Here is a 23999-nt window from a genome sequence, read left to right on the forward strand (position 1 = left end):
GAGTTCAGTAAGTGGTTACAAAAAAGAGAATGTTTACAAGAGCTCAGGTTTCGTCCCTTGTTTAGTACCACTTGCATGAAGCTGGCAGAGCTGGGGCTCAAAGCCTGGACCCTTGACATTGAGCTTGTTCTGTGCCTGGCACTGTGCTCAGCATGAGGCATATTGACCATGAATAAGACACAACTTCACCTTCTGTTTTCAAGGAGCTCAGGGTCTAGAGACAGTGGTGTTTAGGAAATGAGAATGTCACGGTTCGTAGTCCTTTACTACCTTAAACTGTTTGGATTTCCCTCTCCCTAGGAACAGGGAAGGTGCCCTGGAATCTGAATAGATGGTCACCATGCCAAGATGGTGGATGCTAGAGGCAAATCCAGGAGATCCAGCTTGTTGTTTTTCCATCTCTGCTGCATCCGTGTGCGCTGGCGAGGTTCTTTCCCTCACAGATTTATGTAACTTATCATCACAGTCATGTCTGTGTGTTTTGCTGATGCCATTTAAATTCTGTTACTATTTAATACCAAGAACATCAAAAAAGGACATTTTGAGGGACTTGAAAAATCCAATTGGTCTCTTAGTAATTTGATTTGTAGGAAATTGGAGAAGATCGTATTCTGAATAGAGTGCTTTTAAATGAATCATCATGGCTTTCCTGCACAGGCACTAGATGGGCTCAGATGGGGAGCCCTGCTAAATCTCTCATTAGGTGGAGGATGCAGTCTGTGTTGGTTAGGAAAGGCTCAGCTCCATGTGGCAGAAAATCCAAAATAATAACGGCTTAAATAAGGTGGATGCTATTTGTCCCTCGTGAAAAAGAGCTCTGGAGGAGGCAGTTCGCGGCTGACAGGTGTCTTCATGGAATCACCAGGGAGCCAGACTCCTTGCATCTCCTCATTCTGCCACCCTTAGAACGTGGCTTCCTTCTGATGGACAAAGAAGCCATTCAGACTCCACCATCACCACTTATGCCTGCATTCCAGGCACAGGCAGGGGGGAGGGATAAGAAGGGAGTGCACTCTTCTTTTAGGGCGTTTCCCAAGAGTCATAAATTATACTTTTGCTCACACACTATTGGTCAGCATGTAGTGACATGGCCACATCTACCTGCCAGGAAGGCTGGGTGGCTTATAAACAACAGAATTTTATTTCTCATAGTCTTGGAGGCTGGAAGTCTGAGGTAGGGTACAAGCATGGTCAGGTTCTGGGGGGGACCTTCTTCCAGGTTCCCAGCTTCCTGTTGTGTCCTCACATGCAGGAGAGCAGAGAGGGGAAGCAAGGTCTCTCATGACTCTTGCAAGGGCACTAATTCCATTAACAAGGGCTTCACCCTCATAACCTCATCTAATCCTAATTACTTTCCAAAGATTGTACCTCCTAATCCCATCACATGGAGAGGTAAGGTTTCAACATACACATTTTCAGAAGACACAAATATTCAGTCCATATCAGCTGGGAAATTTACTCTTTATTCCAGGTACCCAGGTACCCAGATAAAATAGGTGCTATGACTAGGGAACGAGGGGAGAATGGATACTGGGGCTTAGCCAGCAGGCTTTGCAACAAATTTTTTTGGAGACCTGACAATACCTCTTTCTCTGCCAGCAAAGGTTTATTTGTTTGAGAGGAATAGCAGGGACCAGCAGCAGAGAAATCCCTCGTGCAGATGGAACTGCAAAAAGGACACATGGGACTAGAAAAACAAAGAGACAATTATGAAGTAGGGTGTAAGACAGAGTTGGAGAACCCTTGGAAATCATGGAGGGCTGCAGGTAACACATGAAGATGCCGAGGGCCAGAGGGGTGAGTTGGCTGGGGTGTTGGGGTCCCTAAGTTCACACTCTAGCTCCACAATTCACTAGAAGGACTCATAGGACTTGGAAAAACTATTATACTCATAGTTTCAGTCTGTTACAGTGAAAGCATAAGCATACAGATTAAAGTCAGCAAAAGAAGAAAAATAGACTCAGGATAGAGTCCAGGAAAAACCAGGTGCGAGCTTTTAGTTGTTGTGTCCTTGTGTGGTCAATGGACAGGGCTTCATTTGCCTGGCTACAAGGTGTGACAACATATACAAAGTTTTGCTAACCAGGGATACTCACCTGAGCCTGGGTGTCCAGGGCTTCTACTGGGGAGTTAGTCCCATAGGCATGCCGTGCCCGCATGGCTGACCCCAGTTATTCAGTCTCCAGCCCACTTCTCAGATCAAACTGATAAAGAGTGGTGAAGACCTCCATCATAAATCACATTGTTAACAAAAACTCTCTGGTGTGGCCCCAGGCATTCAGAGACACTCGTATCAAGTAGGACTGTCCCACGACTCAGAGGCTATCGCCCAGGAGCTGGTCAAGGGCCAGTCTTGAAGACCTTTACAATGTGCAGGGTTTGGGCAGCCCAGGCATGCTGAGCTAACCCTTTACTGCACACTTGCCCGCAGTCATACGCCGATGGCAGAGCCAGATCTAGAATATTCGTCTCCTTGGAGGACAGTCAAGGGAGTTGACTTGCCCACGGCAGAGGCAAGTCTAGAGTGCACATCTCCTGACCCGCATCCAGTACACAAACAGGGTTGAAAGCATGATCGGGACAATCTCCATTCAGATTGGCTCTGACACTTAGTGGCTGTTTGATTTACTCAGATTGCTTATCTGCAGACGTGAAGAGGAGAGAAACGCTACTCAGCATTTCTGTGAGGGCTAAATACATTCATTAACACAAGGTTCTCAGAACAGTGCCTGGCATATGATATGTGCTCAACAAGTGAAAGCTAGTATTGTTATTACCATTCACATCACGTTGCTATTCCTCAGTCTCTTCTTATGTATGCAGAAAGCCCCTGAGCTGGCTTAGAACCTGGCTGTTGACAAACACCTGCTTGGCCAAGGCAGGATCTCTTCCTGGAAGGTCAGCCACGGAACAGCAAGCTGCCCAGGACATTCTGGGCCCTCTGCATCACTGAAGACTGAAGTCTCATCCATACCTGGCATTGCCTATGTTGCAAAGATTCCCTCAACATTCACTCTAATCCTGTTTTCTATAAGGTAAAGCTGCTGTGTATACATTCTAAAAAATCTGTTTTTAAAGTGGGTGCTCCCTGATCTTTTCTCATTTTCAGAATCATCTCAGATAAACTTTTTCCTTCTGAGGTGATTCTCTGCAATGCTTCAGTGTTCTCTGTGTTTCTGTAGAGAAAGCATGCCTGATTAGTTTCTGTTGTTTGGTCAAACTCAGCCCCAAAGACAGGAGCAAAGGATTCTGGGATCCCTTCCCTTATTTGCCACTATCAGGCTTGCAATTCTGGGAAAGTCACTTCTCTGGGCTTCAGTTTGCTCATTCCTAAATTGAGGGGGAGGGGAGAGATGGATGCTAAGGGTCTTCCTCTTCTCTGCTCAGATGCTGAATGTGAACATGCTTAATCTGTCTTGGGCCATTTAGTCATCACAAGTATACATAAATCATGTGTGTGTGTGCACGCGTGCACACACGTTCCTGGAAGACAGGGACACATCAGGGACTCAGCTAATGCTGTTTATTCGCCCATGTTCTCTGTTGCTGAGCAATCCTGAGTCACAGACCTGTCAAAGGGGAGGCTGTTTGTGCTGGGGTAAGAAACTCTCAGCTGTGCTCCACCCCCTCTTTCCATGCTGTAAATGCCAATGTACTTGGAAGGGCTGGAGGAGAGACTCTCCAATTTTTTCAGAAGCTATGAAGTTGCCTTGGGACAAAGACCCTCAAGTTGGTGGGCACCCCCCTACAATCCTGACAATGAAAAGCTGCATTTTACCCAGGGCCATTAAGCTGGATTTGCAAAGATGTGTGCTGGCTGGTCTTTAAGAAGAGAAGGACCCCAGAAAGGAGAAGACAAGACTCCCATTGGTGCCTTCCCTCTCCCTCCCTCTCTCTCAAGGCCGTTCTTTTCAGAACCCAGGCCCCTCCCCCAGTGGCTTCCTAAATTCTAGAGGAAGTGCCACCCCTAGCAGGTACGGAGCGTGCCTGCATATGCCTTGGCACCCCTCACTGCCCTGCACAGCAGGCACCTTGCTCACTTCATTTTCAAGAGATTTAAAACAGGAAACAGATGCTCCCCATGAAGCCTGAATAGCAGCATTTCTATCACTGGTTGTCATGACATGGGCTGACATGGGAGCAGCCTTGGCAACGGGGCTGACAGTTTGATGGGTTTAATTTCGGTGCAGATTTCTGCAAAGAGGCACCTGCTAGAAATGCACCCCTGGTGGCTGGGGAGGCTGAAGGGGAAACAGGCAGGCGGTGGGAATATAATGCTGCAGCCCATCTTGACAGCAGCAGCCCAGTGGGGCTGCCCGTAAGGGCTTTGCCCAGCACCAGCACCGGCACCACTGATGGCTGATTTCGCGATCTCAGTGGACCTCATACTTACTCAGCATTCGCCCTGCTCACCACTCTCCCTCTAGAGGGACCCATCTTTGGTCCCTGTCTGAGAAATGGAGGCAGACATCAAATAAATTACCCTGAGATGAGGCTGGTCAAGGCAGCAGAGGAATCTGCAATCCCTATTCTTGGTCCTTGGTGCCAATCACTCTAAAGCGGAGAGAGAAGACAAAGTAGCATCATTTCCTCTTCCATTCTTAACCCCACCTGATGTCCTAACATGAGGTACCAGTGCATGTGACAGCGGATTTATTGACAAGGAAAGCAAAACGAGGCAGGATTCCTTCCTCCCAGCTCTGTGCTTCTATTCCCTTGTACCCTCTCCCGCCAGGGTCTGTGAAGTCTAACTTGGCAACAGATGGAATCAACCAACCATCCGCTACCCTTCTCTCTTCCACACTCTGGCATCCTATTTTGTTCCCTCTGAGCCTTGAGAATTGGGAAGCCCATGAACTACCATCACATATTCATTACACCAACATTAGCTAGTCCTGTATGCTAGACACACCCTGCTACATGCTGGAGCCACCAAGCTGAATGATGCATGCTTCCTGCCTTTCAGGATCTGAACATCTGGTAGGGAGGACTGACATGCAAAGAAGTACTCTTAGGAAATACAAATTAAAGACCAGTTTGTGATGCCATTTGACACACCCCAGATTGGTAACATCTAGAAAGTCTGAACATATTAAGTGCTGTTGAGGGTGTAAAGCAACCTCTCTCATACCCTGCTGGTGAGAGGGTAAATTAATACAAGTACTTGGAAAATCAATTTCATATTATTTAATAAATGGGAAGATGAATATATGCTATGTCTGGGCAAGTCTATGATTAAGTATGTACCCAGGAGAAATTCTTGTGCACATACTCACAGTAGCAATGTTTCAAACAGTAAAACACTGGAGACAATCCAAATGCCTATTAAGAGTAGAATGAATAAAACCATTTTGAAATATTATTCAGCAGTGAAAATTAATGCACCACTACTACACACATCAGCATGCATGAGTGTTACTAACTGTAGAACAAGAAAAGCAAGTCACAGAAGAATATATTGAACATGACTTTATATAAAGGTCAAACATGGACAGAACTAAGCTACATACATAATAAATGTATTTTTTAAAACAGCAAGGGAATGATAACCACAAAACACAGGACAGTGCTTACCTCTGGAATGGGTGGGGTTCAGAGGGGCACAGTCATAAATGAGTTCATGGCCGAGCCTTTGCACAAACCTAAGTCTGGAATGTTCATGATATCCACATGGAGATTTCCCTCATTAAAAGAGTTTTATGCAGCTGCTTCCAACTAGCTATCTATTTTACATTTGGTAGTATGTATATGTCAATGATACTCTCTCACTTCATCCCAGCTTACCCTTCCCCCTCCCTGTGTCCTTAAGTCCATTCTCTACCTCTGCCCCTAGGTTCATGAGAACAATTTTTTTTTTAAGAGTCCATATATATGTGTTAGCATACAGTATTTGTTTTTCTCTTTCTGACTTACTTCACTCTGTATGACAGACTCTAGGTACATCCACCTCACTACAAATAACTCAATTTCATTTCATTTTATGGCTGAGTAATATTCCATTGTATATATGTGCCACATCTTCTTTATGCACTCATCTGTCGTTGGACACTTAGGTTGCTTCAATGTCCTGGCTATTGTAAATAGAGCTGCAGTGAACACTGTGGTACATGACTTTTTTTTTTTTTTTTTTTAACATCTTTATTGGGGTATAATTGCTTTACAATGGTGTGTTAGTTTCTGCTTTATAACAAAGTGAATCAGTCATACATAAACATATGATCCCATATGTCTTCCCTGTTGCGTCTCCCTTCCTCCCACCCTCCCCATCCCACCCCTCCAGGCTGTCACAAAGCACCGAGCCAATATCCCTGTGCCATGCGGCTGCTTCCCACTAGCTATCTACCTTACTGCGTTTGTTAGTGTGTATATGCCCATGACTCTCTCTCGCCCTGTCACAGCTCACCCTTCCCCCTCCCCATAACCTCAAGTCCGTTCTCTAAGAGGTCTGCGTCTTTATTCCTGCTTTACCCCTAGGTTCTTCATGACATTTTTTTCTTAAATTCCATATATATGTGTTAGCATACGGTATTTGTCTTTTTCTTTCTGACTTACTTCACTCTGTATGACAGACTCTAGGTCTATCCACCTCATTACAAATAGCTCAATTTCGTTTCTTTTTATGGCTGAGTAATATTCCATTGTATATATGTGCCACATCTTCTTTATCCATTCATCCGATGATGGGCACTTAGGTTGTCTCCATGTCCGGGCTATTGTAAATAGAGCTGCAATGAACATTTTGGTACATGACTCTTTTTGAATTTTGGTTTTCTCAGGGTATATGCCCAGTAGTGGGATTGCTGGGTCATATGGTAGTTCTATTTGTAGTTTTTTAAGGAACCTCCATACTGTTCTCCATAGTGGCTGAACCAATTCACATTCCCACCAGCAGTGCAAGAGTGTTCCCTTTTCTCCACACCCTCTCCAGCATTTATTGTTTCTAGATTTTTTGATAATGGCCATTCTGACTGGTGTGAGATGATATCTCATTGTAGTTTTGATTTGCATTTCTCTAATGATTAATGATGTTGAGCATTCTTTCATGTGTTTGTTGGCAGTCTGTATATCTTCTTTGGAGAAATGTCTATTTAGATCTTCTGCCCATTTTTGGATTGGGTTGTTTGTTGTTTTGAAATTGAGCTGCATGAACTGCTTGTAAATTTTGGAGATTAATCCTTTGTCAGTTGCTTCATTTGCAAATATTTTCTTCCATTCTGAGGGTTGTCTTTTGGTCTTGTTTATGGTTTCCTTTGCTGTGCAAAAGCATTTAAGTTTCATTAGGTCCCATTTGCTTATTTTTGTTTTTATTTCCAGTACTCTAGGAGGTGGGTCAAAAAGGATCTTGCTGTGATATATGTCATAGAGTGTTCTGCCTATGTGCTCCTCTAAGAGTTTTATAGTGTTTGGCCTTACATTTAGGTCTTTAATTCATTTTGAGTTTATTTTTGTGTATGGTGTTAGGAAGTGCTCTAATTTCATTCCTTTACATGTAACTGTCCAGTTTTCCCAGCACCACTTATTGAAGAGGCTGTCTTTTCTCCATTGTATATTCCTGCCTCCTTTATCAAAAATAAGGTGACCATATGTGCGTGGGTTTATCTCTGGGCTTTCTATCCTGTTCCATTGACCTATATTTCTGTTTTTGTGGCAGTACCATACAGTATTGATTACTGTAGCTTTATAGTATAGTCTGAAGTCAGGGAGCCTGATACCTCCAGCTCCGTTTTTCTTTCTCAAGATTACTTTGGATAATCAGGGTCTTTTGTGTTTCCATACAAATTGTGAAGTTTTTTGTTCTAGTTCTGAGAAAGATGCCATTGGTAATTTGATAGGGATTGCATTGAATCTGTAGATTGCTTTGGATAGTAGAGTCATTTTCACAATGTTGACTCTTCCAATCCAAGAACATGGTATATCTCTCCATCTGTTTGTATCATCTTTAATTTCTTTCATCAGTGTCTTATAGTTTTGTGCATACAGGTCTTTTGTCTCCTTAGGTAGGTTTATTCCTAGGTATTTTATTCTTTTTGTTGCAATGGTAAGTGGGAGTGTTTCCTTAATTTCACTTTCAGATTTTTCATCATTAGTGTATAGGAATGCAAGAGATTTCTGTGCATTAATTTTGTATCCTGCTACTTTGCCAAATTCATTGATTAGCTCTAGTAGCTTTCTGGTAGCATCTTTAGGATTCTCTATGTAGAGTATCATGTCATCTGCAAACAGTGACAGCTTTATTTCTTCTTTTCCAATTTGGATTCCTTTTATTTCTTTTTCGTCTCTGATTGCTGTGGCTAGAACTTCCAAAACAATGTTGAATAATAGTGATGAGAGTGGGCAACGTTGTCTTATTCCTAATCTTAGTGGAAATGGTTTCATTTTTTCACCATTGAGGATGATGTTGGCTGTGGGTTTGTCATATATGGGCTTTATTATGTTGAGGTAAGTTCCCTTGATGCCTACTTCTGGAGGGTTTTTATCATAAATGGGTGTTGAATTTTGTTGAAAGATTTTTCTGCTAGTATTGAGATGATCATATGGTTTTTTTCCTTCAATTTGTTAATATGGTGTATCACATTGATTGATTTGCATATATTGAAGAATCATTGCATTCCTGGAATAAACCCCTCTTGATCATGGTGTATGATCCTTTTAATATGCTGTTGGGTTCTGTTTGCTAGTATTTTGTTGAGGATTTCTGCATCTATGTTCATCAGTGATATTGGCCTGTAGTTTTCTTTCTTTGTAACATCCTTGTCTGGTTTTGGTATCAAGGTGATGGTGGCCTCTTAGAATGAGTTTGGGAGTGTTCCTCCCTCTGCTATATTTTGGAAGAGTTTGAGAAGGATAGGTGTTAGCTCTTCTCTAAATGTTTGATAGAATTCGCCTGTGAAGCCATCTGGCCCTGGGCTTTTGTTTGTTGGAAGATTTTTAATCACAATTTCAACTTCAGTACTTGTGATTGGAAGTATTTTCTATTTCTGCCTGATTCAGTCTTGGCAGGTTGTGCATTTCTAAGAATTTGTCCATTTCTTCCAGGTTGTCCATTTTATTGGCATAGATTTGCTTGTAGTAATCTCTCGTGATCTTTTGTATTTCTGCAGTGTCAGTTGTTGCTTCTTCTTTTTCATTTCTAATTCTATTGATTTGAGTGTTCTCCCTTTTCTTGATGAGTCTGGCTAATGGTTTATCAATTTTGTTTATCTTCTCAAAGAACCAGCTTTTAGTTTTACTGATGTTTGCTATTGTTTCCTTCATTTCTTTTTCATTTATTTCTCATCTGATCTTTATGATTTCTTTTCTACTGCTAAATTTGTTTTTTCGTTTGTTTGTTTTTCTTTCTCTAATTGCTTTAGGTGTAAGGTTAGGTTGTTTATTTGAGATGTTTCTTGTTTCTTAAGGAAGGATTTTATCGCTATAAACTTCCATCTGAGAACTGCTTTTGCTGCATCCCATAGGTTGTGGGTTGCTGTGTTTTCATTGTCATTTGTTTCTAGGTATTTTTTTTTTAATTTTATTTATTTATTTATTTATTTTTGGCTGTGTTGGGTCTTCCTTTCTGTGCGTGGGCTTTCTCTAGTTGCGGCGAGCGGGGGCCACTCTTCATCGCGGTGCGCCGACCTCTCACTGTGGCGGCCTCTCTTGTTGCGGAGCACAGGCTCCAGACGCGCAGGCTCAGTAGTTGTGGCTCACGGGCCTAGTTGCTCTGCGGTATGTGGGATCTTCCCAGACCATGGCTCGAACCCGTGTCCGCTGCATTGGCAGGCGGACTCTCAACCACTGCGCCACCAGGGAAGCCCTCTAGGTATTTTTTGATTTCCTCTTTCATTTCTTCAGTGATGTCTTGGTTATTAAGTAGTGTATTGTTTAGTTCCATGTGTTTGTATTTTTTACAGATATTTTCCTGTAATTAATATCTAGTCTCATTGCGTTCTTGTCGGAAAAGATACCTGATACGATTTCAATTTTCTTAAATGTACCAAGGCTTGATTTGTGACCCAAGGTATGATCTACCCTAGAGAATGTTTCATGAGCACTTGAGAAGAAAGTGTATTCTGTTGTTTTGGAATGGAATGTCCTATAAATATCAATTAAGTCCATGTTGTTTAATGTATCATTTAAAGCTTGTGTTTCCTTATTTATTTTCATTTTGTATAATCTGTCCGTTGGTGAAAGTGGGGTGTTAAAGTCCCCTACTATGATTGTGTTACTGTCGATTTCCCCATTTATGGCTGTTAGTGTTTGCCTTATGTATTGATGTGCTCCTATGTTGGGTGCATAAATATTTACAATTGTTATATCTTCTTCTTGATTGATCCCTTGATCATTATGTGGTGTCCTTCTTTGTCTCTTGTAATTTTCTTTATTTTAAAGTCTGTTTTGTCTGATATAAGAATTGCTACTCCAACTTTCTTTTGATTTCCACTTGCATGGAATATCTCTTTCCACTCCCTCACTTTCAGTCTGTATGTGTCCCTAGGTCTGAAGTGGGTCTCTTGTAGACAGCATATATATGGGTCATTTTTTTGGTATCCATTCAGCCAGTCTATGTCTTTTGGTTGGAGCATTTAATCCATTTACATTTAAGGTAATTATTGATATGTATGTTCCTATTACCATTTTCTTAATTGTTTTGGGTTTGTTATTGTAGGTCTTTTCTTTCTCTTGTGTTTCCTGCCTAGAGAATTTCCTTAAGCATTTGTTGTAAAGCTGGTTTGGTGGTGCTGAATTCTCTTAGCTTTTGCTTGTCTGTAGAGGTTTTAATTTCTCCATTGAATCTTTTTTTTTTTTTTTTTGTGGTACGCGGGCCTCTCACTGTTGTGGCCTCTCCCGTTGTGGAGCACAGGCTCCGGACGCGCAGGCTCAGCGGCCATGGCTCACAGGCCCAGCCGCTCCACGGCACGTGGGATCTTCCCAAATTGGGGCACGAACCCGTGTCCCCTGCATCGGCAGGCGGACTCTCAACCACTGCGCCACCAGGGAAGCCCTCTCCATTGAATCTTAATGAGATCCTTGCTGGGTAGAGTAATCTTGCTTGTAGTTTTTTCCCTTTCATCACTTTAAATATGTCCTGCCACTTCCCTCTGGCTTGCAGAGTTTCTGCTGAAAGATCAGCTGTTAACCTTATGGGGATTCCCTTGTATGTTATTTTTCCCTTGCTGCTTTTAGTATTTTTCTTTGTATTTAATTTTTGATAGTTTGATTAATATGTGTCTTGGGGTGTTTCTCCTTGGATTTATCCTGTATTGGACTCTCTGTGCTTCCTGGACTTGATTAACTATTTCCTTTCCCATATTAGGTAAGTTTTCAACTATAATCTCTTCAAATATTGTCTCAGTCCCTTTCTTTTTCTTTTCTTCTTTCTCTTCTTCCTCTGGGAACCCTGTAATTCAAATGTTGGTGCATTTAATGTTGTCCCAGAGGTCTCTGAGACTGTCCTCAATTCTTTTCATTCTTTTTACTTTATTCTGCTCTGCAGTAGTTATTTCCACTATTTTATCTTCCAGGTCACTTATCCGTTCTTCTGCCTCAGTTTTCTGCTATTGATTCCTTTTAGAGATTTTTAAATTTCATTTATTGTGTTGTTCATCATTGTTTGTTTGCTCTTTAGTTCTTCTTGGTCCTTGTTAAACGTTTCTTGTATTTTCTCCATTCTATTTTCAAGATTTTGGATCATCTTTACTATAATTATTCTGAATTCTTTTTCAGGGAGACTGCCTATTTCCTCTTCATTTGTTTGGTCTGGTGGGTTTTTACCTTGCTCCTTCATCTGCTGTGTTTTCCTCTGTCTTCTCATTTTGCTTAATTTACTGTGTTTGGGGTCTACTTTTTGCAGGCTGCAGGTTTGTAGTTCCTGTTTTTTTTTTTTTTTTTTTTTTGCGGTACGTGGGCCTCTCACTGTTGTGGCCTCTCCTGCTGTGGAGCACAGGCTCCGGACATGCAGGCTCAGCGGCCATGGCTCAGGGGCCCAGCCGCTCCGCAGCATGTGGGATCTTCCCGGACCGGGGCACGAACCCGTGTCCCCTGCATTGGCAGGTGGACTCCCAACCACTGCGCCACCAGGGAAGCCCGTTCCTGTTGTTTTTGCTGTCTGCCCCCAGTGGCTAAGGTTGGTTCAGTGGGTTGCGTAGGCCCCATCTTCTTTATCCATTCATCTGTCGATGGACACTTAGGTTGCTTCCATGTCCTGGCTATTGTAAATTGTGTTTCAGTGAACATTGTGGTACATGCCTCTTTTTAAATTATGGTTTTCTATGGGTATACGCCCAGTAGTGGGATTGCTGTGTCATATGGTAGTTCAGGGAGATCAGCTTGGTGCTTTGTGTCCACCTAGAGGGGTGGGATAGGGAGGGTGAGAGGGAGACACAAGAGGGAGGGGATATGGAGACATTTGTATATGTATAGCTGATTCACTTTGTAATACAGCAGAAACTAACACAGCATTGTAAAGCAATTGTACTCCAATAAAGATGTTAAAAAATGTTTTATTGAAACATAATTGAAATAAAATGAGCTACACATGTTTAAAAATTACAATTTGATATATTTGATATACTTTTCAAACTTGTTTTGGCTATTCTAACTCCTTTGCATTTCTGCACAAATTTTAATTTTAAATGCTTGAGGTTTGAGCACATGTTAAAGTTTCTTTTATAGGGTGCTTCCAAGTACAATGATATTTATTTGGTGAGAGAGGCGGTGGTGCAAAAGAGGAAGCAGAGGATTCCAGTGCTAAGTAGTTTTGAGGACCTGGTGGCTGATGCCATCAGAGGAGGGACAAATTCCGTGCCCTCCTGAGCCAGCACGGTAGTGGTGTCCATCCACAAAACATTGGGAAACTCCCTATGCATCCCTAGGCACTGAATGGCACCATTGTCATGAATATTATCCTAAACATTCTCTCTGTTGGCCTCTTTGAGGATGTGGTGGTGACAATACACTGAGAGTCAGGTAGAGCCAGAAAGGGGACCCCAGTCTGTACTTCTAGATTCTTGAGTAGCTTCTTCATGGCTCTGTGTCTTGTGAGAACATTATGAAAAATGAAGTCAAAAGCAATTGATCTGCTAGTGTGAGAGACCCCTTGGATTCAACTTCTCTCTGCCTCAGCCAGAATCATTAGTGAACAGGATAAAGGTTATGGTTCCTCTCTTGCCCTCAAATGCATTTATGCAGTCATGCACTGTGTGTCAGAGAACCCAGGAAGGCAGCTGTAGAGGATATGTGTCACCTTTTGGTTGGCTAACATCCAAATCCCTCTCTTCCTTTAATACCCTGATTTCCTAACAAATGCTGGAGAGGGTAAGGAGAAAAGGGAACGTTCCTACCTACACTGTTGGTGGGAATGTAAATTGGTGTAGCCATTATGGAGAATAGTATGGAGGTTCCTTAAAAAACTAAAAATGGAGTTGCCATATTATCCAGCAATCCCACTCCTGGGCATATATCCAGAGATACATGCACCTCAGTGTTCATAGCAGCACTATTCACAATAGCCAAGACATGGAAACAACCTAAATGTGCATGGACAGATGAATGGATAAAGAAGATGTGGTATATATACACAGTAGAATACTACTCAGCCATAGAAAAGATTGAAATAATGCCATTTTCAGCAACATGGGTGGACCTAGAGATTATCACACTAAGTGAAATAAGTCAGACAGAGAAAGAAAATACCATATGATATCACTAATATGTGGAATCTAAACTATGACACAAATGAACTATTTATGAAACAGAAACAGACTCACAGACATAGAAAACAAACTTATGGTTGCCAAAGGGCACAAAGTGGGAGGGATAAATTAGAAATTTGGGATTAGCAGATACACACTACTATATATAAAATAGGTAAAACAACAAGGTCCTACTGTATAGCACAGGGAACTATATTCAACATCCTGTAATAAACCAAAATGGAAAAGAATATGAAAAAGAATATGTATGTATAACCAAATTTCTTTGCTGTACACCAGAAACTAAAACAATGTAGTAAATCAACTATATACTTTAAAAAAGAAAGAAAGAAAAAAATAACCTGCTTTCCTACTGGAGAAACTCACTACTATGTGTGATCTTGGTGGTGGGCAATTCCTGGTGACAACTACTCCTTTAGCTTACCTCCATGAAAGTCAACAGAGGCCAGATTCTTTCTCTACTTTGTTGGAGAGCCTGGGGACAAGCATATGACCTAAGCTTGACCTGGAGGACGCGGGTTCCTGGGACATTGGATCTGGAGCAAAAGAAGCCAAGATGAAGAGAAGTGTGAGGCGAGAACCTGAGCTGTGGCAGAGGCTGGGGCAGGCCTGTCTATTCATGCATGGTTACATTTTGGTGTCCCTTACGCAGTGCTTGCTGCATAGAGGATGCTCAGTGAATGTTAAATGAATCATTGCATAGATAATAATACTGTCAGCAGATCCCATTTCTCCAAAACAAAAACACTGTCTAGAATCACAGACTTGTCAAGCTGGAACAGAGCTTTGTTTTTCATTCTCATCTAATTCAAACCCTTCATTTTGCTGGTAAGTAAAGAGATACCCAGGAAGTCCAAGGGACATGGACAAAATTGAGACCCTACAACTGTTCCCCAGGCACAGGCAGAGCTGGGCTCTAAATATTCAGACTCCCAGTTCATTTTTCTTTCAGCTACTCTATTTCCAAGCCTTTAAAGCTATATTTAGATATTGCCTATCTAACTAGCATACCCAGACATAAACATATTTATAGCAGAATCATTGAAAATGGTGCCAGTGGAGGGCAGTCTTGATACCAGATGAGGTTCATAGAGGAGTGACTCAAGATATTAATTAATAGGACTCGAGCTGGTTATTAGTCTAGGTGGGTTATATTTAGCATGACTTACAGGATCCCAAAGCATCTTCACTTTATTCATTTTCAGATCAGAGTGTGTTATAAGTTGACTTTCCTGAGTCACTTAGGGGGCCTCCTGAAACTGGCCAACACCTTGACTCTTTTGATGAGACTACTGGGTTTGTGAGTTCAGGATGAACTTCTAGAATCTAGAACACAAGTATGGCAGTTTTCTAAAGACATATGTGCTGAATGCAGATTTGCTTCAGCAAATGTAGCCTGTATGAAAAAGCCTTTATAGTTGGTTGTTAAACAAACAGCCTAGTGGTCAAATGTCCATATTTGTTACAAGGCAAATAGGATAGAAGCTTTAGAAATGTCTAAGACTATATTTACCCAAAAGTGTTGTCATCAGTCTTAAATTGTATTGTGTTCAATCTCCATGAAGTTTGTAGCAGCTTCTTTTTGAGTTTGGTATTCATTAGGGAAGGTAAAATGAACTGTGAGAGAACAGGCCCTAGAATCTGCACACAGGTATCCTCAATGTGAGCATCTGAGTTTGGGTCCTTCCAAATATAGACCCTGAGACAAGGAATTAGATCCAAGTTGGTTATTTGGGAGATGGAATGAAGGAAAGGGGAGAGAGACACAGGAAGGAAGGAAGAGCCAATAAAAGGTATGAACGTGGGCGGATTACTGCTGCGGACAACCGAGGTTGAACCCTGCTGGGGATCCTTTGAGAGATGGTGCAGATTACACCTCAAGTTCATCCCACCGCCTGGGAGGAAGATGCTGGAAGATGGAAGATGCCATAGCCACCATCTCTTGTGCTTCTTTGCTTGAGGGTTGCTCCTCAGGGGGTCAACATTCTGACATTCTGCCTGAAGGTGACCTCTGAGGTTGGCCAATCCTGGAGGTAGGGAACCAATGGCCTATGCTACACTAAGGAAATACTGTTCCAGTGACTTGGAGAACATAGGATCTTTGTATAGCACTTTACAATTCTCCTCTTCTTTAAACATCACCATGACGACCACCACAAAATAGAACACCTAAAGTTAGGAATAATTTAAAATTTCAGGAAACGTGGACTATACAGGAGATTTGCATTTCCATTCAATAAGAAAGCTTTACAGGAAAAATTCAATCCTCTAAGTTGATTCTGGCTCTTTATAGTCCATATATGTGCTGTTAGTATTGATTTCTCTCTCTCAACATCTTGCAGAATTATAGTACAATATCAAAACCAGGAAATTGATATTGACAATCCAGTTACCTTATTTGGATTTTACCAGTTTTACAGGCACTCATCTGTGTAGAGCTAGTCCTATGTAATTTTATCAGCTGGGTAGATTTGTGTGACCACCACCACAATGAAGGTACAAGATAGTTCCATTCCAAGTATGCCTTTATAGCCACAACAACGTCTTTCTCCTCCCCCTCCCCACAGGCAACCCTTAATTGCTCTTGTCAGTGCTGGCAACCCTTAATCTGTTGTCCATCTCTATAATTTCGTCCTTTCGAGAATGTTGTATAAAAGGAATCATACAGACCTAGAATGGAAAAGAATATGAATCACTTTGCTGTACACCTGAAACTAACACAATATTATAAATCAACTATAGTCCAATAAAAATTTTTTTAAAAAAGGAATCATACCGGTGTAACCTTTGAGATTTCTTCTCACTCAGTATATCTACCTTCAGATCCATCCAAGTTGTCATGTGCATCAATAGTTTGTTCTTTTTTATTGCAGAGTAGTATTTCATGGTTTGGATATTTCACAGTCTCTAACCATTTACCCGTTGAAGGACACTTCAGTTGGTTCTCGTTTTGGGACACTGTGGATAAAGCTGCTCTGACCTTTCGTGTACAGGTTTTGTGTGAACATCAGTTTCCATTTCTCTGGCATAAGTGCCCAAGAGTGCACTAGTCAGGCCGTGTTAAGTGCAGGTTTAGTTTTGTGAGAAACTGCCTCACCCTTTTGCAGAGTGGCTGTGCCATTGCACATTTCCACCAGTGATGTACAGATGAGATGAGTGGTCCACACCCTCTCCAGTATGCAGAGTTAGTATTGATCTCTTTTGTCTTGGATCAGGGGGTCAGGAGAGTCTTAACTTTGGTTTGAGAACAGTGTTGTGTTTGCAAACTTTACAGGAAATTAGGCCAATTCTTGGGCCACCTAGGTGATATCTCTTATCATTCTTGCTCTTCTGTTTTCTGACTGCCTCTCTTTTTACTTTGAAATAGCAACATATGTGATAAGTTGTAATAAATCAAAGCATTTCCGATGACTAACTTCCTTCAAGTTAAAAAAAATAATGGACCCATCCCCAGTCTGCAGAGGTAAATAAGTGACTCCCATGTAGCCTGAATCAATGCGGGATGGATGGAACAGGGGAGAAAAATGAAGGACGGAGAGAACAGAGGAAAAGGACCATCTGTTATCATAGGACATAATGAATATGGAATTGTTGAGAAGTAGGCTGAATATCTTCGGTATACACAGCAACAAAGAGAAATATATTTGTAGTGATACTGGGCTGTGAGCTACTTTAAGGGGGATTGGCTGATTATAGAGAGTTAAAGGATTTGTTACAGTAACGCAATTTGGGTTAAAAAGGACATGAAAGCCCATCAGTTTAGATTCACCTTAGAAATGATGCCATAGTTTTAGAAATGATGTAACTGATGCATGAAGCAATTAAACTGCTTGTCCGGAGTCACACAGGGAGCTGACTGCAGACAGGGGCCAGAGCCCTACAAGGCGTGGGGTTGCAGTATGCTTCCTGTACAACAGTGTGAGGTGATGCATTTTTTCTTTTTAACATCTTTTTGGAGTACGATTGCTTTACAATGTTGTGTTAGTTCCTGCTGTACAGCAAACTAAATCAGCTATATGTATACATATATCCCCATATCCCCTCCCTCTTGTGTCTCCCTCCCACCCTCCCTATCCCACCCCTCTAGGTGGTCACAAAGCACTGAGCTGATCTCCCTGTGCTATGCAGCTGCTTCCCACTAGCTATCTATTATACATTTGGTAGTGTATATATGTCAGTGCTATCTTGACCTGTGTCAGGTATTTTCATACCCTACCAGGGCATGCCCTGCTTTCCTGGGCACACCACTGCTCTGGGTTGGAAGCTTCTAAGTTGTTCCATTTTGCTTTACACACCTATCAGACTCTAAAGAATGAGAACAGAATGGAGTGACGATGACAAAGATCCCCTTGTTCTCAGCGATGTCTGAAGGCTCAGAAGTAAAAAGAAGGGCTGGCCGTTTAAAAAAAACAGATTAGCTAGAGCAGGTTTTTAAAATAGCAAGACTTAAAGTGATTCAATATTAATTGAATATTGAGTAAGGAAGAGGTAGGGAGTTAATTGAATGAGTGAGCTTGGGGTTTTGGATAATTTTTTCATGATGTGAAGGAAATTATTACAGAGTTGGATGCTGATCAGGGCATAGAGAGAGAGGTAGCATGATCTTTGGAAGCAGTAAATGAAAGCCATTTAGTTTGGTGAGAGACACAAACTTGTTGGACTGTTGATTTTTCCTTTAAGCTCGTAAAATTCTGCTTAAAAAAACTTTTTTTTTGTTGTAAAAAGTTACATGCTATTTGAAAAAAATGTAGAAACTATGAAAAAGCAAAAAGAACAAAATAAATATCATTCGTGATCTCATTATAGATACACACAATTGACATTTTAGTTATATCCTTTTAGTCTTTTTCGATGAATATATATCATTTATGTATTTATACATGTACTAAATGCTTTTAAAAAATGGATCATATTGTTTAGTAACCTACCTTAAAACTTAACAGTCCATAAACACCTTTCCAATGTAATTTTAAACCACTGCCTAGTATTCTATTGTATAGGTGTTCTTTGGTTGATATTCCCAACATTATATCCCTCTTACAAACAACCCTGTGACGGGTGTTATAGCTTCATTTTTGTATTTATCCACAATTATTTCCTTAGGTTAAGTTTGGAATTCCAGTGTAAAATGAAATGTAAATTTTAGGACTTTCAATTCCTAGTGCAGGATTATGAACCTGGAAGAAATTGTATCAATTGCCATTCCCAGCCGCAGTTTATAGGGTTCCCCACATTCTTCTCCAAAATGGGCTCCATGATTTCTTTTTAAATTGCCAATTTGATACATGAAAAATTATATATATTTACATTTTTTATTTCTTTGATTACTAAGGACATTATACTTAAAAAAACTCCAAATATTTGGGTTCTGTGTTTGTAAATTATCTGAACATGTCCTTTGACTATTATTTTTTCTATTGGGGTACTCGTCTTTTTCTCATTATTTTTTTTAAACTTTCAATTAGATTAAAACTTCAATTTTTTAAAAAAATTATTTATTTATTTTTATCTTTGGCTGTGTTGGGTCTTCGTTTCTGTGCGAGGGCTTTCTCTAGTTGAGGCGAGCGGGGGCCACTCTTCATTGCAGTGTGTGGGCCTCTCCCTGTCGTGACCTCTCTCGTTGTGGAGCACAGGCTCCAGACGTGCAGGCTCAGTAATTGTGTCTTACGGGCCCAGTTGCTCTGCGGCATGTGGGATCTTCCCAGACCAGGGCTTGAACCCATGTCCCCTGCATTGGCAAGCAGATTCTCAACCACTGTACCACCAGGGAAGCCCTAAAACTTCAATTTAAAAAATAAAATAAAATAAAACAAAATAAAACAATTTTTCCCCCAAAACAGAGATTAGTAAAAATAAAAATGTCATTATCCCACTCAAAAAAAAAAAAAAAAAAAAAAGGACAGCCAGATATCTACTGTTACAAAAATGAAATTAGATGGAAAACTTTAACAAACTGTTGAAGTTATTTTCTTAAAAGAGACTTCTTCCACACCTAGAGATCTTGAATAGCCTCCTGGTCAGTCATCCAGAAGAAATTCTTCATATAATTGATGAACTTGGCTTCCACTTTGGGAAGAGAACCACCCTTTTCTATAATTGCTTGCATTCTTGCTTTAATGTCTTCTATAGAACTAGCTCCTTTTGGTGTTTTAGGAGTTTTTCTATGTTTTTTGGATTCTTGACCTTTTAATCTTGATGTTGATGTTTTTGAGTCTTTGTCATTCTGGTTTGGTTTTTGCATTTTTGGCTGGAGTATCTCATGTGGATTCCTTTACTGAGATTTTTCTTCAGCTTCCTCATTTTCTTCATCATCACCATCATCCTGTTCACAGCAAGTTTGACTTTTTTCTGTGGAAGCTTGCCACCACTTCCAAGGGCAGATCACTTTCCAGATATACTTAGGAGTTTCAGCTCCTCTTCGTATTCTGACTCTGCATCTTCCCTCACACCAACCAAGTGCTGTCCACTAATATGCATGGGCCCTGAACCACCCTTCAACTCTAAGCCACAGTTGGTGTTATTTCAAATCCCCCAAGGGAAACCATTGGGTATACAGATATTTTCAAATTTGCCAGTGTGCCTAGAATAGGACTGCCTGTGTAATTCATTACTACTGTTTCAATGATGTGCAGTTCATCCTTTGTATCAGCCCTTAAACTGACTCTTCTTAAAGATAACTGGAGCTTATCTTCCATTATTATCTATTTTAAAATGACAAGTTTTGTCAGCCCTTGGTTTACAACTGAAAAGATAGTTCTGGGGCCTCAGGGGCTCATGTTCGTGTCCATCAGATTGTCCATGGGATGGTGACTAGTACTTGGGTAAGAGAGAAAGTGGATGGAGACTACTCTTCTAGGGAACAGCTGTGCAGGAGGGAATCACATTAGGGTTTTTACTGATTTCTTTTTTTTCAAAAGTGGTGGCTGAGCACATATGCATTTATTCATCCATTTATCAAATACTGATGGAACATTATTATGGGTTATATTGTGTTCCCCAAAGAGATGTTCAGGAACCCCTGGTACCTGTGAATGTGACCAATTTAGAAATAAGGTCTTTGCAGGCACAATCAAGTTAAGATGAGGTCATTAGGATGAGCCATAGTCCACTATGAGCAGTGCCTCTATAAGAAGAGGAAAATTAGGGCATGCATACAGACACAGAGGGAATATGGTCTACTGAAGACAGAGGCAGAGACTGGAGTTCTGCTCCCACAAGCCACAGAATGGCAGTGACTACCAGAAAGTAGAAGAGGAATGGAAGGGTCATCTCCTAGAGGTTTCAGAAGGTACCTGGTCCTGTCAACACCTTGATTTTTTGTTTGTTTTTTTTAAAATTAAATTAATTAATTTATTTTTATACAGCAGGTTCTTATTAGTTATCTATTTTATATGTATTAGTGTATATATGTCAGTCCCCATCTCCCAGTGCATCCCCCCCAACCCCCCCCACCCCAGGTTCTTACTGACTTTTTAATTACTTTGTGTACATTAAGTACACTCACTCTTTATCTGTTTTCTTTGTTGTCATCATTTTTTTCTCTGTTTGTTTTAGGCTTTCAGCTTTGTTGATGTACTTTTCTATGTTAGTAGTTTTTGTTGCTGTTACTTTTTTTTCATTTATTTGTTTGATTGCTTTTAGATTATAGACAGCTAAATCTATTACCGTTATGATTTCTGTTATTAGTATCATACTTAGAAAGGCCACCCCCATCCTTAGATTATACAATACTTCTCTACATTTTCTTCTAATCCTTTGTCATTTCACTTTACATCTGAAAAGTCTTATTTCAGGAAACAACTTCAGAATATTACAATCTCATTTAAGTTTGTATACAGCCATTAGGATGGTTATTGACCAACACTGTTATATTTTTACTGTGAATGCATTTGTGTGCATTAGGTCTATACCTGCTAAATGCTGTTATCCATACCTGGGCCTGGGGCCCCACTGTGAACATCACCTTTTCATTGCTTGAAAGTCAGGATAGGCCTTGGGATCCACATATACTAAGAAAGAGGGCCATCACTGCAATGTTAGTTGGCAAACTCAAATCCCTTTTTTTTGGCTTCTCAAACACTTAAAATTATGGTCATGTCGTGTTTTCCTTGAGATCTGTAAGAATAGCTGTTATATTTCAGTCATTGGTCAGAGTCCATGGGTTGTGAGACAAGGTCTCCTGGAGGATGGTGAAGAGGAGGGAGTGGCCGGCCCTCTCAGGATTCCACAATTCAGCGTCCACACGAAGGCGCTCCTAGCTGGGCGGATTGCAGCGCTGCAGGCACCTCTGAACACAAACAGCATCATTCCATGCAGCCCAGTTCTGAATGCCTCCAGCTGCAGAATGGATTGTTTCCTACTTTAGAATTAAACTTTGTCTTTTCCTTCTTTTTCTTTTCAGATGTGAGAACACATGTCAGTTGTTGGATCAGAGGACTCTTCCTACAGCACAAAAATGCATGCACTATACCAGATTTGCAAACATACAAAAGATGGCACATCTCGTTATTTCTGTTTTTGAGGTTCCTAAGCTCAAGTCTAGTAAAATGCTGGTTGCCAGTAGACAGGGGCATTTTGCAGGTAGGTGACCCAGGCGAGGTGAAATAAGTGGGAAGAGAGAGGCATGAGGAATTCCACAGATTTGGGAAATGCTTCCATTAATATTTTGTATTTGTGTTTTAAATTTTGGGAGTGACTCACAGGCACTGAGGAAAACTAACTGATTAAATTAACCTTGCCAGTAATGAGGTTGCCTGGCCTCTGTGTTAGCAGACACTCAGCTCATGGGCTGGTATTTAATTGGCTGCTTGGAGGCTGGTGAAAACAATGTGGGTTGAGTCCCACTTTAACAAGTGTTACAGTACATCAACCTTGTCATATTATATCCAGACGTTATTAAAATTAGGAAGTGATACACCGAATTGTTTGTTTTCCTTATTCACACAAAACAGATGTTCAGGACTCACTTTACTTAGATACAGTAAATTAGGGGCGGATGGGGTGAGTGAAGTAAATACTTTGTTCTAGAAGGGTAAATGTTGTAGCCATTGTCCTGCTCTGGCTGTATTTGAAAACAACAAGTGATATTTTTAATACAATTTGATATTCTTCAAATGCCTAGTTGGAGGTCAGGGGTTATAAAATCAGCTTCTTGAGTAGTGAGAAAGTGCTATGGACAGAATCGTGTCCCCCCCTCCCCAAATTCATGTGTTGAAGTCCTAACCCCTATGTGATTGTATTTGGAAATAGGGCTTTTAGCAGGTAATCAATGTTAAATGAGGTTGGATCCTTATCTGATAGAATTAGTGGCGTTACAAGAAGAGGGAAGATCTCTCTCTCTCTTTCTCTCTCCCCCTCTCTCCACGTGCACACACAGAGGCAAGACCATAGGAGAAGACAACCAACTGCAACTCAAGGAGAGAGCTCTCACCAGACACCAATTCTGTTGGCACCTTGATCTTGGAATTCTAGACTCCAGAACTGTGAGCAAATAATTTTCTGTTGTTTAAGCCACCTGGTCTATGATATTTTGTTATGACAGCACAAGCAGACAGAAAGAAAGGAGATATTGCTCCTAAGGAGACCTGTGGAAGCTAAAGACTGAAAGCAATGAGTGCTTCTTTGTGAATGACCCTTAACAACCGTACTCAGCAAACCTAGTATGATCCAGTGGGGAGAGGACCTGGCTAGAAATATGAGGCTGGGTTTACCTCTCAGCATTGCATCTTTCTGGGTCTCAGATTTCCTCACCTGTAGGAGAGGTCATTGGGTTAACTTTTCTTTAGGTCCATTCTAGCATGTTGAAAAGTCCAAGGGGTGTTGTATTTTAATTATTGGAATATTCCGGTAGGCCTCAGATGATTTAGTTTTCTCTCATGAATGGATCCTTGAAGTTTTTTCAAGTGAGGGATACTAGCCAATGGGAAGATATTGTTTCACTCCTCATCCTCAAACTCAAAGTTCATTTTGGGATGGGAAATGGCAAGATTGGGAAAGATCCTCCCACCTCCACACCTCTGAATTAGGATTCTTCTCAATCAATACAGATGATCAAATAGTGAAATTTTTGGATATCAACCTCTGTGACTTGTGGCAGCTGGGTTATCAAAACACAACTCTATCTGTATCTCTACCATCCCTTTAAAATTTTTTCAGTGGGGGTCTCCAATAATTAAAACCGTTACCATCCTTTCTTCAGAATGAGAAATTGAACACTTTGCAAAACTAGTTAATGCCAATAAAATTTCAACAAACTGAAAATGCTCTAATACATGACACACACAAATTTACACAAATCACTTATCA

At 40.9% G+C, this 23999-nt stretch overlaps 1 long non-coding RNA gene and 1 pseudogene across 3 annotated transcripts in view; one reads left to right on the forward strand and one right to left on the reverse strand.

Moving 5' to 3' along the window:
* Positions 1 to 23146, forward strand: part of LOC307189409 — a 46322-nt gene extending 23176 nt beyond the window's left edge. Inside the window, exons 3-4 of one of the 2 annotated variants that reach the window (XR_013829179.1) lie at positions 22096 to 22274; positions 23071 to 23146. This is a non-coding gene — a long non-coding RNA (uncharacterized lncRNA). Of the gene's footprint in view, positions 1 to 22095; positions 22456 to 23070 lie in introns of those variants that run through there. The other variant, XR_013829180.1, reaches the window with a different exon arrangement.
* On the reverse strand, positions 18975 to 20470 carry LOC307189327 (nucleophosmin-like; annotated as a pseudogene). The gene has a single exon. The product of its transcript is annotated as a nucleophosmin-like (transcript).
* Positions 23147 to 23999: the final 853 nt, after the last annotated feature.

Source organism: Stenella coeruleoalba, assembly GCF_951394435.1.
Source record: "Stenella coeruleoalba genome assembly, chromosome: 7".
Classification (NCBI taxonomy): Eukaryota; Metazoa; Chordata; class Mammalia; order Artiodactyla; family Delphinidae; genus Stenella; species Stenella coeruleoalba.